The sequence below is a fragment of the Mustela erminea genome, chromosome 1 (assembly GCF_009829155.1).
Source record: "Mustela erminea isolate mMusErm1 chromosome 1, mMusErm1.Pri, whole genome shotgun sequence".
NCBI lineage: Eukaryota > Metazoa > Chordata > Mammalia > Carnivora > Mustelidae > Mustela > Mustela erminea.
Window position 1 is genome coordinate 198,018,813 of NC_045614.1, and position 15,853 is coordinate 198,034,665.

Below are 15,853 nucleotides of genomic sequence, written 5' to 3' on the forward strand. Positions count from 1 at the left end.
CTATGAAACATAACTCTTTTCTGTTATAGTAGGAATGTTTTTTCTGTAGAAGGATTGTAGTTTTTCTGCAGTTTACCAATACCTAAAAGTTATTATAACATCATTTCAAAGTACACTTAAGATTTTTATTCCAATGTTTCTTTAATCCATGTTATTTACAGTAGCCTGGGTGACACTGGATTACCAAATAGTTTACTACTCAGTTTTACTGTTTTAGAAACAATATTAAGTAATCATTATTTAAGATTAGCTCTAAACTACTGCAGATTTTATAATCTTAATATAGTCTAGTGCTTTTAAAAATTCTCTACAAAGAATACTTTCTACAATTACACTATTTCCAACATAAATGTGTCTGAAGAAAAATGGTTATCATTTTAATGACTATATTTCACATGGTAAAAGAGAAATTGACTATAAAAATCATCTATTTTAAATACAAGGGCAATAAACTCTTGTGAATTTCAAAGAAAGGGAGATAAAAGTAATCCATGTTAATTCTGTATTTTTAGTGAAAGGAAATTTGTTCTAATTTGAATATAATGAGTAGAATTCTGTGTGTTAAAAATGAAAACAAGAATACCTTGGACTGTTTTCATTGTGCCTGTTAAAAAAAATGAGCTAAATCAGAAATTTATATTTAATAGCAATCTTACTGAATTTAAACTATATAAATCAAAACATACGGGAAATACACAGAAAACAAGGCTAAGAGAGAAATTGAGTGAAATACCACCCTTAAGTAAAATTATTTGTATGCTGGAATCTTCCCCACATATACCAATATGAAGACCCCAATTCATTCATAATTCTGTACTTAGCCTGGTATCTGTTATAATGAGAAAAAGAGCTTCTATACAAATGATTTTTAAATTTTCAATAAAATTAATGAACTCTTCTGTATGTATATAATTTTATAAATCAGAGAAATAAGTGGTATGAAGAAATGAAATTAATTTACATAAGATATTTGTGAGTAGTGAGAAAAGAAACATGAATATTTCATGAGTGTTTTATAGATATTTAATCCACAGGAAAAAGAAGTATTCATTGGTTAGTAGAAACTTAAAAAAAATAAAAGTCCATCTCACTGCTCAAACACACACATTTTTGGACACTTTAATATTCAGTATAAATATGATTTTTCCTTGAGTATAACACATAAATTTTTCTTAATTCTAGTGAAGAATCACAGTGGGGTGACCATTGTAGTTATTTTAATACTGAATTTAACTAATAGGAAATCTTAGAAGATATGTTTAAATTTTATACCCCTAAAGTTTTTTAAATCATGCCTAAAATAATTCACTTTACTAAATAAGCATTATTTGATTTTTTGATTGTTAAAAAGTTCATCATTATGAACAGCATTTTCTGTATTATAGTATATAAATATTCTCAAAGTTAAGCAGGAGTACAGAGCTTTTCCTTTATGTACTAAGTGGCTCAAGATTCTTCTATTACTGGGAAGATTCTAAGGCCTTCTTCAGTAATGCCATCATATAGGCAGGATGGCCATCATGGACTGGCATGATCATAAATGGTTTCAGAGACTGACAGTACTCTGGTTCTCAACTCTTTTGCATCATGTATGGACCATGCAGACAATGTTCTTACTTTTCATATTCTTGCCATTTCCTGTGTTTTTTCTTTTTTCTATATATGGAGTTCTGATTAATAATGTACATTAATAATGTACTGCTTTGATTTTTCTCACTGCCCTTTCTAGAAATCACTAAATATTATCACATGGTTTCACTTACTTGTGGAGCATAAGGAATAACATGGAGAACATTGGGAGATGGGGAGGAGAAGTGAGTTGGGGGAAATTGGAGGGGGAGACAAAGCACAAGACACTGTGGACTCTGAGAAACAAACTGAAGGTTTTGGAGGGGAGTAGTGGGGGGGTGTTGGGTGAGCCTGGTGGTGGGTATTAAGGAGGGCATGTATTGCATGGAGCACTGGGTATGGTGCATAAACAATGAATCTTGGAAAACTGAAAAAAACTAAATTAAAAAAACACTAAATAAATACATAGCCCATCAAAGCCTGCCCACTCACTGTGGCATACACACATTCTATATTCTTATGGCCATGCTTGAGTTTACGTTATGCGGTCTACTCTTTCCTGTCCATCCATCAAGGTCCAATATAAATTTGACCTTTTTGGTAAGGGTTTATTTTTTAGTAGAAATATTTTTACATTCCTTTGAAATTCTATAGTAATTATTGCTTATACTAACTAGTATTTGGCAGCTTCTCACCTCATAACGTAAGTATTAAGACACAAGTGACATTTACCCATCTTGATTACACAGCTGAGAGCCTGTGTAACATAGTGTATGGACCTTTGAATCTTCTACATCACCTGAGATGAATAAATGGATTACTTAATTATTAGGTTTGCTTTTACTCAAATAAAATTACATAGCTATTAACTCTTCCCAAACTTCTATGAAGTTTGACTGTGTCCAGGCTAAATTAAATGGAACCATCTAAGCAAGTTGGTTGTTTTTCCCTTTCTTTGGAGTTTTCAAAGATTCTGCTAGCTTTTCTGGGTGCTAATATTATAGAATAAGCTGTTCCATAAAACCTGGTACTAGCTCACCTAAGATTAAAGAAAGAAGAACTCCTTAGGTCATAGAACATTCCTATGCAGTTCTGGATATTGGGCAGATCAGTGAACAGTTAGGATACTTATCACATCATAGAAAAACTAGTGAGCTCTGTAAAACTGCTTCAATTTAGATCGTTTTACTAGAGATCTTCATCCTCACAACTGAGTTCTGTGACACAGCCACACATAGTATGAACTTTGGATTTGGAGTTCAAGACATGTGATCTCCTGTCTAGGGGAGCATTATTTTACCCCCTCATTTATTGGTGGGGTTGCTTTCCTACATATTATATCTTTAAGACTTTGAGTACTATTGACATTTTTAATAATAGTAAACATTCTAATACATGGATATGGGATATATTTCCATTTATTAATATCTCTTTTAACTTCTTTCCCACAATTTTTGCAAAAATATTTTGTAGTTTCTGTTCTGCAAATCTTAATTTCTTTCATGAGTTAATTTCTAAGTATTTTATTACTTTTGATGCCATCAAAATGGAATTGTTTTCTGAATTTTCCTTTTTAGATTGTTCATTGTTAGTGTACATAAATGCAACTGATTCTAGAGTGTTGACTTTTTATCTTCTCATTACACTGAATTCATTTTTTTAGTTCTGAAAGTTTTTTGTGGAACTTTTAGAATTTCCTACATATAAGATCACATCATCTGTGAACAGAGATAAGTTTACTTCTCTCTAATTTAAATGCTTTTTAAAATTTTTTCTTGCCTAATTGCTTTGGTTAGAAATTCCAGTTCTATGTTAAATAGAAGTGGTAAAAGCTGGCATCCTTTCCTTGATTCCTGATTCTGGAGGAAACAAATTTTAATCTTTCACCATTAAGTATGATTAACTGGAAATTTTTAATATATGGCTTTTATTATGCTGAAGTATTTACTTTTTATTCCTTGGGGTTTTTTTAGTGTTTTTATCATGATAGGGTATTAAATTTTGTCAAATGCTTTTTTTCATCAATTGGGATGATTGATATATATATTTTTCCCTTTATCCTATAATTGTGTTGTATTACATTGTTTAATTTTTGTATGTGAAACATCCTTTTTAGGAATAAATTCTTCTTGGTCATGGTTTACAAACCTTTTAATATGCCACTGAATTTGGATTCTAGTATGTTATTGAGGATTTCTGTATCACTGTTCATAAAGGATACTGATTTGTGGTTTCTCTCTTTCTTTCTATCTTTCTTTCTCTTTTTGTAGTGTTTTATCTCAATCCAGTATCATGTTAATGCTGGCTTCATAGAATGAGTTAGGAAGTGTTCCTTCCTCTTCATTTTTCTTTAAGGAATTTTTGAGAAAAAATTGTATTAGTTTGTCTTTTTTTTTGTTGTTTAAGATTTATGTATGTGAGAAAGAGGAATGGGGGAGGCACAGAGGAGAGAGAAAATCCTGGAGCAGGCTTCGTGCTGAGCTATGACCCTAATGCAGGGCTCAATCCCAGAACACTAAGAGCATGACTTGAGCCAAATCAAGAGTTGGACACCACCAGCTGAGGCACCCAGGCACCCTGGTATTAGTTTTTCTTCAAATGTTTGATGAGAATTCATCAGAAGCTATTAAGTCCAAGGTTTTTCTTTGTCAGGAGATTTTTGAATACTGATTCAATCTTTGTATTGGTTATAGGTCTATTCAGATTTTCTGTTACTTTATAATTTAGTCTTTGTGTAGCTAGGTTTTGTGTAACTAGAAATTTGTTCTTTTCATCTAGGTTATCCAATTGATCAGCATACAATTGTTCATGGTAGTCTCATAATCCTTTTTATTTATGTAGCATTTGTAGTAATGTCTCCGGTTAATTTCTGGTTTTATTAATTTTAGGGTTTTGTTTTGTTTTGTTTGTTTTTTTGGTCTTAGCTTATGTAGCTGAAGTTTTTTTTAACTTGATCTTTTTTTGAAGAATCAACTTTCCATTATTTTTCTCTTTTCTGTTTCATTTTTATCAGTCTTAATTGTTCTCATTTTCTTAACTCTGCTGGCTTGGAGTTTAGTCATTTCTTTTTCTAATTCTTTTAGTTGTAAAGTTAAGGTGCTGATTTGAGATGTTGTTTGTTTCTTTTTTCTTTTTTTTTTTTTTAAGATTTTATTTATTTGACAGAGAGACAGAAATCACAAGTAGGCAGGGAGGCAGGCAGAGAAAGAGAGAGGGGGAAGCAGGCTCCCTGAGGAGCAGAGAGCCCGATGTGGGGCTTGATCCCAGGACCCTGGGATCATGACCTGAGCCGAAGGCAGAAGCTTTAACCCACTGAGCCACCCAGGCACCCCAAGATGTTGCTTGTTTTTTAATGTAAGCATTTAGAGATATGAATTCCTCCTGAGTCCCGCTTTTGCTGTGGCCCATTAGTTTTTTATACATGATGTTTTCATTTTTATTCATCTCTAAGTGTTTTCTAACTACCCTTGTGATTTCTTCTCTAACTCATTGGTTTATTTAAGTATGCAATGTTTAATTTTCATTATTTTGTGATTTTTTAAAATTTCCCTTCTATTAATGATTTCTAACATCCTACTGCTATGGTTAGAAAAGTTATTTTATATATAACTTTTAAAGTTTGTTGAGATTTAATTTGTGGCCTAATATATGGTCTATCTTGGAAAATATCTTATGTGAAGTTAAGAATAATCTAGTTGTTCCATTATTGTGAGTGGAGTATTAAAGACTCCAAATATTATTGGACCATCAAAATACATGTGAAGGAAAAACTGACAGAAATTCTATGTTCATTTCTGTCAGTTTTTCCTTCACATGTATTTTGATGGTCTATCAGTAACATGTGTGTGTTTATAATTGTTATATCTTCTTCCTGTATTGAAACTTCTATTAATGTAATTTCCATTTTGTCTGCTCAGATGCTTTTTGATTTAAAGTGTCTGTTTTCTCTGATATTAGTATAATCAGCCTTGGTCTCTTCTGGTTACTATTTACATGGACAATCTTTTTCCATCCTTTTACATTCAATCTATTTGTCTTTGGATCTAAGATGCGAATAGTTGGATAATATGATTCTAGTCATTCTGCCAATCTCTGTCTTTTGTTTGGAGAGTTTAATCCATTTACATTTAAAGTAATTACCAATAAGGGGAGGACTTCTGTCATTCTGCTACTTGTTTTCTTTATGCTTTACAGATTCATTTTTGTCCTTTATTTTCCACATTACTGTCTTCTTTTGTTTAGTCATTTTTTTGTGTGTGTGGTAAAATGTTTAAATTCCTGTCTCATTTGTTTTTGTGCCTATCCTATAGCTATTTTCTTTTTGGTTACCATGGGAACTTCATTTAACATCCTAAAGTTATAATACTTTAATTTGAATTTATACTAGCTTAGCTTCAGTAATAATACAAAAACTCTGCTCTTTTATAACTTCATCCTCATCCTTTTTGGTTGTTGGTATCAAAAAATTACATCTTTATGCATTACATGCCTAAGAACACGAACCAATAATTCTTTTAAATGTGTTAATATCTTAAATTCTGTAGAAAGCAAAATTTGGAGTTACAAACTAAAGTTAGAATATTTTTTTAATGTATTCTCTAAAGTCATGTAGGAAACCACAAGTACAGTTGCAAATCATTGTTCCAGTAGTACCAGCTTTTGTAGTTGCCAGTGTAATTGCCTTTATTGAGATCTCTATTTCTTCATATGACTCTGAGGCATTGTCTAGTGTCCTTTTATTTTACACTGCAAGACTCCTTTTGAGCTTTCTTGCAGAGTAACAAAGTACTCATTTTTTGTTTGTCCAGAATGTCTAAATTTATTCCTCATTTTTGACAAATAGTTTTGTCAAACAGAGTGCAGTTATTCCCCTTTAGCACTTTGCATAAACCATTCCTCTGCCTTTTGTTATTGCCTAATGTTATTGAGGATGCCATATACATAATAAGTTACTTCTCTCTTGCTACTTTCAAGATTCTCTCTTGTTCTTCAGCTTTTGAAAATTTGATTATAATATATCTTGGTGTTGGACTTTTTGAGTTCTGCTACTATGAAATTCATTGAACTTCTTGGATGTTTACATTTCTGGCTGAAGTTTTCAGGCATTATTTCTTCAATTATTCTCTTTGTTTCTTTCTCACACTCTTCTTGTGAGACTCCCACAGTATGATTATGACTCATTTAATCATGTCCCACTGGTCCTTTAGGCTCTGATCATTTTCCTTCAGTCTTCTTCTTCTTCTTTTTCTTTTCCTTTCTGTTTAGATTCAAGAGTTTTCATTGTCCTATCTTTAGGTTTGTTGGTTCTTTCTTCTGCTCACTAAGATTTACCTGTGAAACCTCCTAATAAATTTTTCATTTTAATTATTGTACTTTTAAGCTCTATAATTTCTTTTTGGATTCTTTTTAGATTCCTTCTCTTTATTTTGGCCATACATTTTTTTTTTTAATTGTTGTTTTGTTTGTTTGTTTGTTTTCTTTTCCACCCCTTCTTTTAGTTCTTTGATCATCTTAAGATGGTTGTTCCAAGTCTTTTTTCTAAGTATCTACCATGAGATATTTTTCAGGGAAGGTTTCTGTTGATTAAAACATTTTTTCCTTCAATGGGCCATAATTTTCTATTTCTTTGCATGCCTTGTGATATTTGTGTTAACAACTGGACATTTGAATTTAATAATATGATGATAACTCTGGAAATCAGTTTTCCCCCTTCCCCTGCATTAACTCTTATTATTCTTGTTTATTTTTCTTTTTAAATTATTGTTGTTGTAGGCAATGTCTTTGCCAAGGATTAGACTCATGTTAACTTAAGGTCTTCTTAGGGTACTAGTTCTTTAAATCCTTAGGAAGTCACTTTTGCCAGAGGAGGTAGGGCATGCAACAGTGAGGAGAGGTACAACAACAATGGCTGCTCACCTTCTTGTCTGCATCTCTGTGATCAAAAGCTGCAATCAAAATCAGAGCAAGAGGGTGCCTGCGTGGCTCAGCTGGTTAAGCAACTGCCTTCAGCTCAGGTCATGATCCTGGAGTTCTGGGATCCAGTCCTGTATTAGGCTCCCTGCTTAGCAGGAAGTCTGATTCTCCCTCTGACCCTCTCCCCTTTCATGCTCTCTCTCTCACTCTCTCTCTCTCTCTCAAATAAATAAATAAAATCTTAAAAAAAAAATCAGAGCAAGACCCCTGGTATTTGGGAGAGAGTGTCCTTTTTTTATCCCCCTGACTCCTACATGCTGAGTGCAGGCTGCTGCAAGAATGTTTGTGCATCTGCCTTCTACTTGTCTGGGGTGGGAATGGGAAGCTGCTACTAGCTAACAGCTGAAATTGACCAAAATTTACCACAATTTGCCATCTATATCCTCCCCTAGAAGTTGCAAGCCTTTAATAGACTCTGAGTTTCCAGAATATTTACATCAGGCAGGCAGATTCTGCCAATACAATTGTTGTTTAGGTGGAAAGAAAAGATTCTTGGTGCTTCCTCCTCCACTTCCTTCCTAGAATCCTCCCTTTCCATTTATAATTCTTCATGTTCATTGACACTTTAATTTATAGACATTCATTCTTTCAACTTTAAAATACAAGATTCAGATGACTATTTTAAAAGCTTTCATGAGGGAGTCCAGTGGAATTGTTCAGACGAACATCTTCAGTTTATATGAAATGTTCGTAAATAAGTGAATTACACATGTGAATATCTGGTCATATAATTATCTGCTTCATAATTTAAATTCTCCAAAAAAAATTCAAAATTCTCTAAGTCAAATAATTTGATACCTTTAAAACTAGCTGTATAGAAATATATTTTCATAAAATACTCAAAATATTTACACATAATTTTTTGTCACAAATTGTTTTGGTATATGATATCTGTAAAATACGAATGGCAAGCATTCACAATAATTTGCCTGAAACATTTAAGTTTGATGGAAAATGAAATACATATGTATTAAACAAGATAAAGAAAGGATCATACATAATCCAAAATATCTGGATAAAGTAGAATGTTTCTGTGTTCTGAGATTCATTGAAAAATATTAAGCAACTGATGGGAACTGGTGGAGATGTCTGAATTAACTACAGAAAAGCATACTTTTTTTAGGTGAAATTTTAAGTGCCATTATGAGTTTAAAAAAATAGTATATAACTTCCTTTAAATTAGAGAAAGAAAACTTTTAAAAAGTAACTAGGGGGAAAAACTGCCCAAGTTGCACTTTGTTCTGAATCTTATATTTTAAGGGAATCTCTAAGCTGTCTGTATGGTTCGGTGTGTTGAGATAATAGAGAACATAAATAATAGAGCAAAACCAGCTCACTCCTCATTATTTGGAAAAATGGCTAAGGATATATGGCCTTGGGTGGGATATATGAAATAATCTGTTTGATTTGTTTTAAAAATAAGTAAGACAGAAAAAATTGGCTAAAATTTATAATAAACAGAACCATCTGGGAAATGTCTCTCTTGTGCAGTGAGAGGGCTCAGAATCAGAACTCAGTGATCAGATAGTCTGAGCTGACTTTGCTCTGAATCTCTCATCATTGCATTTCTGCTTTTATTATAACGTGCTCCTGTGAACTAAAGAAAAAAAAAATCAGAGTTGTACTTATCTTACGGTGCTAGGAATTTATGAAGATTATCAACATACATTTATATTGTGCTTTCTGATGATAATCCAGAAACACATAAGTAGACTATTCTAAAAGATTGTGTTCTCTGATAGCTTAAATTAAATCTTAAAAGTCATATGCAGTATTACCATTTTTGTTAGCTTATCATTTTTAGTTTTATATGTAATTAATGTCTTTGGGAAAAGAATACATCTTTCTACATTTAGGTTTATGAGGATTTTTTTTTTTTTTAATTCCTTTCTGTACTCTGGTTTTCTAGGCTATGATACAGCTGTGAGAAGATGAAAAGATTTAACTCTAAGACAGAATCTTGTTTAAATCTAAGCTTTGCTACTTAGTGGTTGGTTGATCTTTCCGAGCTGCCTTTTATTTATAAAATGTAGAATGCAACCAAACTGTACTAGTCTAAGTATGAAATGAAATACCATCAAATGGGATTTGAGTTATGGATTTTTTTTTCCCACTAGCAAAAAGTTTTTCTTGAAGAAATAAAATGTGCTTTAAGTGTTCAGCAATACAAGAGTGAGGTCAATAAGTGATAAAGGATACCAGCTATAGATTTAACAGTGTCCACTTTGGGTCAGTTTCTTTTAAAGTGATGTTTTATTTAGCATATTTTTAAAAATATCAATTTAAAAACTCTTTATTGAATTCTTACTTTGCATTCAAAATGTGTAGGCTCTGTGAGGGATGGAGACTCTCTTTCACTCTCTCTCTGTGTCTCTCTCCATATATGTGTGCGTGTGTGTGTGTGTGTGTGTGTTTCCTACTCACCTGATTCTTACAATAAAAAGTTTCCAAACGATAAAACAATAAAAGCTTCCAAATACAAAAGTAGGGAGCATAATCAGTAACAGAAAAAAAAATATGTATGTTATTAGGAGGTTATATTTAAGGTTTATAAAAAGCTTAAAGTTTCTATAGGCACGGTGTGGGGGGTCGTGGCATTTAATTACAAAAGCTTAACTTAAGCTCACAACCCATGCCAAAAAACCTAAATAAAACGGAAAGCCAGAAAAAGCTTGTAGCTTTAAAAGTTTTGTGAGCACAGACATTTCGAGAAATTAGTCTATTTAGAAGTGAAAAATAATACTCTGTTTACATTTAATCATCAAGAGAGTTCGTATTTTACAAAAACTTATTGTTTTAGACTATAGAAGGAGATGTTTGATAATTACAGATCTATCATATTTTATGTACTAAGTGGATCCTGAGAACAAATATCATTTGAACTTTTCTTGGATGAATAATTTTATATGCTAAGAAATAGATTTGAAGTGAAAGAAGTATGAATTGTTTGCAGAAAAAAATTCTTTGATGAAACTGTTCTGTTTTTAAATCAAGGTTTTTATCTAGAGTATATACATCAAAAGGATGCCACTTGATTTCAAAAGACAGTATGCACTTCTTGTGTAAAATCTCATGTCAGTTCAAACTCACTTGTTAAATTGTTGATTTTTATTCAGTTTATACTCATGATGAAAAAGAACACAAAAGCAGTACAATAAGGAAAAATAATTTTGAATTTCAGAAGTGATGAGCCGTGGTCTTAAAATATGCCATCAACATACTCTTGAGTAAAAGCCCCACACAAACCACATAATTATTTGATTAATTTTTCTTCCTGCTTTTCATCAACACATATCAATATAGATCATCTATTGCACAGAATCAATTCTTAAGTGTTATATATCTTAAAATATATACCCGTGCAAGTTATATATTATGATTCATAGAAGTTTTTAGTCATTCTTGAAAAGATGAGAGTATATCCTTTTTCAACTAATGGAATCTCGAAACACAATATGATATGTACAAAAATGCATATTCTACTTTTCAAAAGGAAATAAAAATCTAGCTGAACTGAGGTGATTGTTTACATAAACTTCTTAAAATTTAAGGACACTGCACTGGTATAGTCCCTCAAGTCATTCATATGTACGTGGGGAATAACTGAAGTGAAATACAAAAAAACAGTCTACATTATGGATAAAATACACTTTTCTTTAAACCTGTTGCAAACTCCTGCAGAAGACAGTCTGATAGTTCTCCAGGAGATCGCTTCTCGGCCTTTTGGCTAAAATCAAGTGTGATAATTCTCCAGGAGAAGAAGAAGGAGGAGGAGGAGGAGGAGGAAGAGAAGAAGGAGAAGAAAAAGAAATAAGAAGAAAGAAGGGGGGGAGGAGAAGAAAGGACTCCTGGGGGGCTCAGTCAGATAAGCATCTGCCTTCAGCTCAGGTCCTGATCCCAGAGTCCTGGGATGATTCTTGCCCAGGGCTCCTTGCTCAGCAGGGGGCCTGTTTCTTCCTCTCCCTGCCCCCCCCCCCCCCCCCCCCCCCCCCCCCGCTTTGTGCTCCTGCTTGAGATCTCTCACTGACAAATAAATAAAATCTTAAAAGAAGAAAAAGGAAGGGGAGGAGGAGGAAGTAGAAGAAGAAAAAGAAATAAAAGGGATTTTTGGCTTATTTTCATTGCTAGGGAACAAAAGCTGAATCTTGGGTGAGAACCTTCGGGGATTTTATTATATTTACAGATTTATCTGAGGAGATCAGCAGTAAGTGTAATCTTGAATGATGAGTCCCATACTAGCTAAGCTTTGTGATTTCTTGTCTCAAGGTTGCTGACAGCCTGAATAAGTGGCCTTTCAGGTGGCCTTTCTGCCTCCGGGAGTCCTTACCTGCTTACACTGATGGCTAGAAAACCCCATGGAGAGGCCTGAGGTTTAAGAGAGCCAAAGAGCATGGCTCAATTTCATCTCACTTTAGAACTTTGCTCAGCCTAATGAGTTTGCAAATATGTAATTTATTTTGCTCAAAGAGTCATAGTCTGTAGCCTCTGCTTCTCTTGACAGCTAAAGGGATGGTATTTACAATATGTAACTGAACAAACTAAAACTTACTTTATTAACTCCCTTTAATGAACTCTGATTCCCCTCTTAAAGGGAAAATGAAACTTTAGATTTTTCTCTCTAGCAATACGATCTCCATACTTGCACAAATAATGTAAAAACGTTTCTGTTTTCCTTCATTTGCCAGTTTCAATGTCATTAGTTTTATGCATTTCAGTATTTGCTAGACTTTTGCATTTACAGCCAGATGACAAAATAGTTGTTTTTGGAACTTGATTATATTTAAATCAGGTAGAAACATTAAATTAATGAAGCAAGGAGGAGGGGGGAGGAGAAGAAAAAAAAAAAACAGATTCTTTGCAGAACCTATACCTGTTGCCATGTCACAGAAAAATTCGTGGTGGTTTATAATTTTCAGAAGAATTGCATTATGATTTCCAAATCATGCTAACTGAATATAACTGTAAAATAATTTATGCCATTTGTCCTTAAAGAACTTGTAGTAGTTTGTAATCTAGATCTACTCTCACCTAATTTTTGAGTTTGAATTTCTAACAAATTATAGGGAAAGAACCGATCCCACACCTCAGTTTGTGATTCTTTTGTTCTATTGTATGCGCACATTTGGGGAAAGAAAGCCTTCCATTAACTAACTTCATAATTTGAGGTATGAGTCTTTTATGAAGTATGCGGCCTTTCATATTTCAAGTGGTAGTTTGCTTTCAGGCTCTACCTTGGGTGTTCAAAAACCCTGTGTTTGGTAATATGCCAAGAAATTGTGGATGATTTAACGTATGTATCCTCTCATTTAAGAAAGGCAAGTCAAATTACAGATCCGGGCTTTGCCTCCCCTGAATCTTTTCCTTTCCCTCTCTTTAAATGGGTCCCAATTTATGGAGCGCTTTCTATTTCACACAATAATCTTTATGTTCACACAATGTTAATAAGCCTCATAATAAGGGTTATTGTAGCAAAACCCTTACAGTCAGAACTCAAAAGCAGACTGACTTCTTCTTGTGTATAAACTTTGTAAAACTTGCTTCAGTAGGTTTACTTTCATGCCTTTGCCCTGTAATTTTGCCTCCACAAGGCCCCCTCATCCACAATACCGTTGGCTGTTGTAGCCCAGTGCTGTAATAACAATTCAGCCAGTAAGTCACCTCTTTGCCTGTCTCCTCTGCAAACGCTCTGGCTCTGCTGTGAAACTCAAGTCAGCAGAGGGGAGAGTCTTGATACGGAGAACAGAAGAATATGAGGAAACTTGGAGGAACGTGATTTTCTGATTTGCTTATAATGTAATTAAAGAAATGAGTTTCTCCCTGGCAGAGACAGAGGGACAACTCAACACTCCTCACAAGTCCTGTGAAATGACAGAGGAGGAAGAATGCCGACCAACCATTTAAGCCAGGAAAAGCTTTTACTAGAAACATTCAGATAATCCAAGTAAAATGTGGAAGGTTTTTCTAGGGGGAGGTGGGGGGTTGTTTTAATTATTTAATCTAATAATCTCCATATTCCTTTTTCGATATACTCTGATAGTTTGCTAGCTCTATCATCCATAACCTAAAAAGATGAACCGTCTGATCTCCACACTTTTGATTTCCAGATGATTTTATTTACAAATAAAGTCACGTGATTTGAATTCTACTGATTTTCTTGCTGAGTTATATCAAGGCAAACAAATGAACAGAAACATTACCAATTGTTCTAACCTACACGGCTGAGTTACAGTGTATCAATGATCTTAAAATGATGGTAGCAGTTGCATCTTTACGTCATAGAAATATGGGGAGGCACATAGAACATAGCAAAGTTGTCTGCAGCAGGAAAGTCATCTATAGCAATCTCTCCTGTATCTGTGCAAATGTTGATATTTATAAGTAAGTATCCAAATACAGAGTATTTTGCCATTAAAAAGAGTCAAAGATGAACAACTTTTGGGCTGTTATTTTGCATTACTTCAGTCTCCATATAATATCCTCATTTGCATACATCATTGATGTGTGGTGATGATTATTTTACGGAGCACAAATTATTTTATCTATACCTACTTTCAATTTATTTTTCTACTTGTGTTTCTGTGACACTTAATAAAAGTGTCTTTGTTGATGAGCTGGGAGACTCACTCAGCCCTGAAACAGTAGGATCTCAGTCAGTGGTGGAATTAAGCTCAGAACCAAATGACTTCCTTCATGACTTTAAAGCATGCATCACAACAGTGTCTTCTTGCAAAGTTTTTGTAGTCAGACTAATACTTGCATGAGTCTGTTATGTCCCCATGCTACATCAAGTCATTCTCCATTAGGATAAAGGCAGGGGCAATCAAACACCGACTACTTCATGACATCATATTCAACATTCACTGGTGCATGACAATATTGACTGTCCAAAGGGTTAAGCATTTTTATTATAAGCCCTGATGAACAAACACACTTTTATAAAGCTTTAAAAATCTCTGCAGAACAGTAAGCCTAGTTCACACTGGCTTTAAATTTGTTTTATTTATTTATGGCAAAATTGATAACATAGGATGACTTTTAAACTCTTGAATTCCTTGTTATACTGACCTTGAACAGAAACTTTCTTTCAAGGACTGTAGGATTTCAACTTCTCAGCATTTTAGCTTTCAAAGTTTTCATTTGATTCCCTCCTCTTTTTCCTTAATCTGTATGATCTAATGCTCTAACCTCTCAATTGTAGCTATTTATTTTTCTTGGATTGATATTACATATATAGATTGATTTCAGGTCACCAACCAACTGGATGTGGGTTTCCTGAAAAAGCTTACAGGTTGTTAGCTTGGCAACAATACTTGGATTAAGCCTTCATATTCCCATTTATTCTAGTAGCCTCTAATCAGTTGGATATCCCTGCTCATCAGACTTTCCCACATGGCCTCCCTTAACTTTGACATCAGGTATTATAATCCAAAGCTTTGTCAAAGCAATACACTCTCAAAAGCAAGGTCAGTTTTCTTATGAGGCAGAGAAACTGAGAAATACAGATGTCAATTTTGCCAACTGGAAATTTATCCTTTCTGCCGGCTTTAGAACATCTGTACTGTATTAAATAAAGTCTGTTTGATATCTGGGATTTTTTTTGCCATTAATAATGATCTAATATATATGACAAAATATATCAGATACATGTAAAAATATATATATATAATTTTTATGTATTTTAAATTCTGCATTTTCAACAAAGAAAATATCTTTACCATTAATTCATTTTTTCTTTTCTGTAGTTGAGTAATTAATTCAATGAAATTAAGCAATTATAACAAAAAGCTAAAGAGATGTCATGATAATGAATATTAGGGAGAGTATGAAACAAAAGGAAGTATCAAAACAAATTCATTAAGTATATTCATACCATGTGGAATGAAAAAATGTTATCTAAAGAATCTATATTATAGTGCAATTAGTTTTCAGATATGTTAATAAATCATAATTTTATTAATGTATACCATCGTCAGTCATGGGTCATATAAACCATGTCTCTGAAAATATGATTTTGGTTACCTATGATTTAAACTTTTATTTTATGACTGATTATATCGTGTATTAGGAATTGATCATTTTATTTGGAGTGATTATATAAGCCATACATAATTTCTTTCTGACTGTTAAGGCTTTACCACTTCCACTAGTAAATTTTTGTGCTATTTAGCAAAAGCAGTAAGGTTGGAGGAATCTATGGAATTTTGTTGGCTTCCTCAGAGGAATTTGTAAAGATAGGGTATTTTAAAGCTACCATTACACCCAAAATTCTTTGGTAAATTGAAGAAGTTGGCATGACCTAGGAGATATTTCT

General features: G+C 33.3%; 1 protein-coding gene across 2 annotated transcripts in view; it reads left to right on the forward strand.

The window, feature by feature from the left end:
• The window catches only part of NCAM2 (neural cell adhesion molecule 2), a 515,285-nt gene that overhangs the window by 436,563 nt on the left and 62,869 nt on the right, over positions 1 to 15,853 (forward strand). The window lies entirely within an intron of this gene.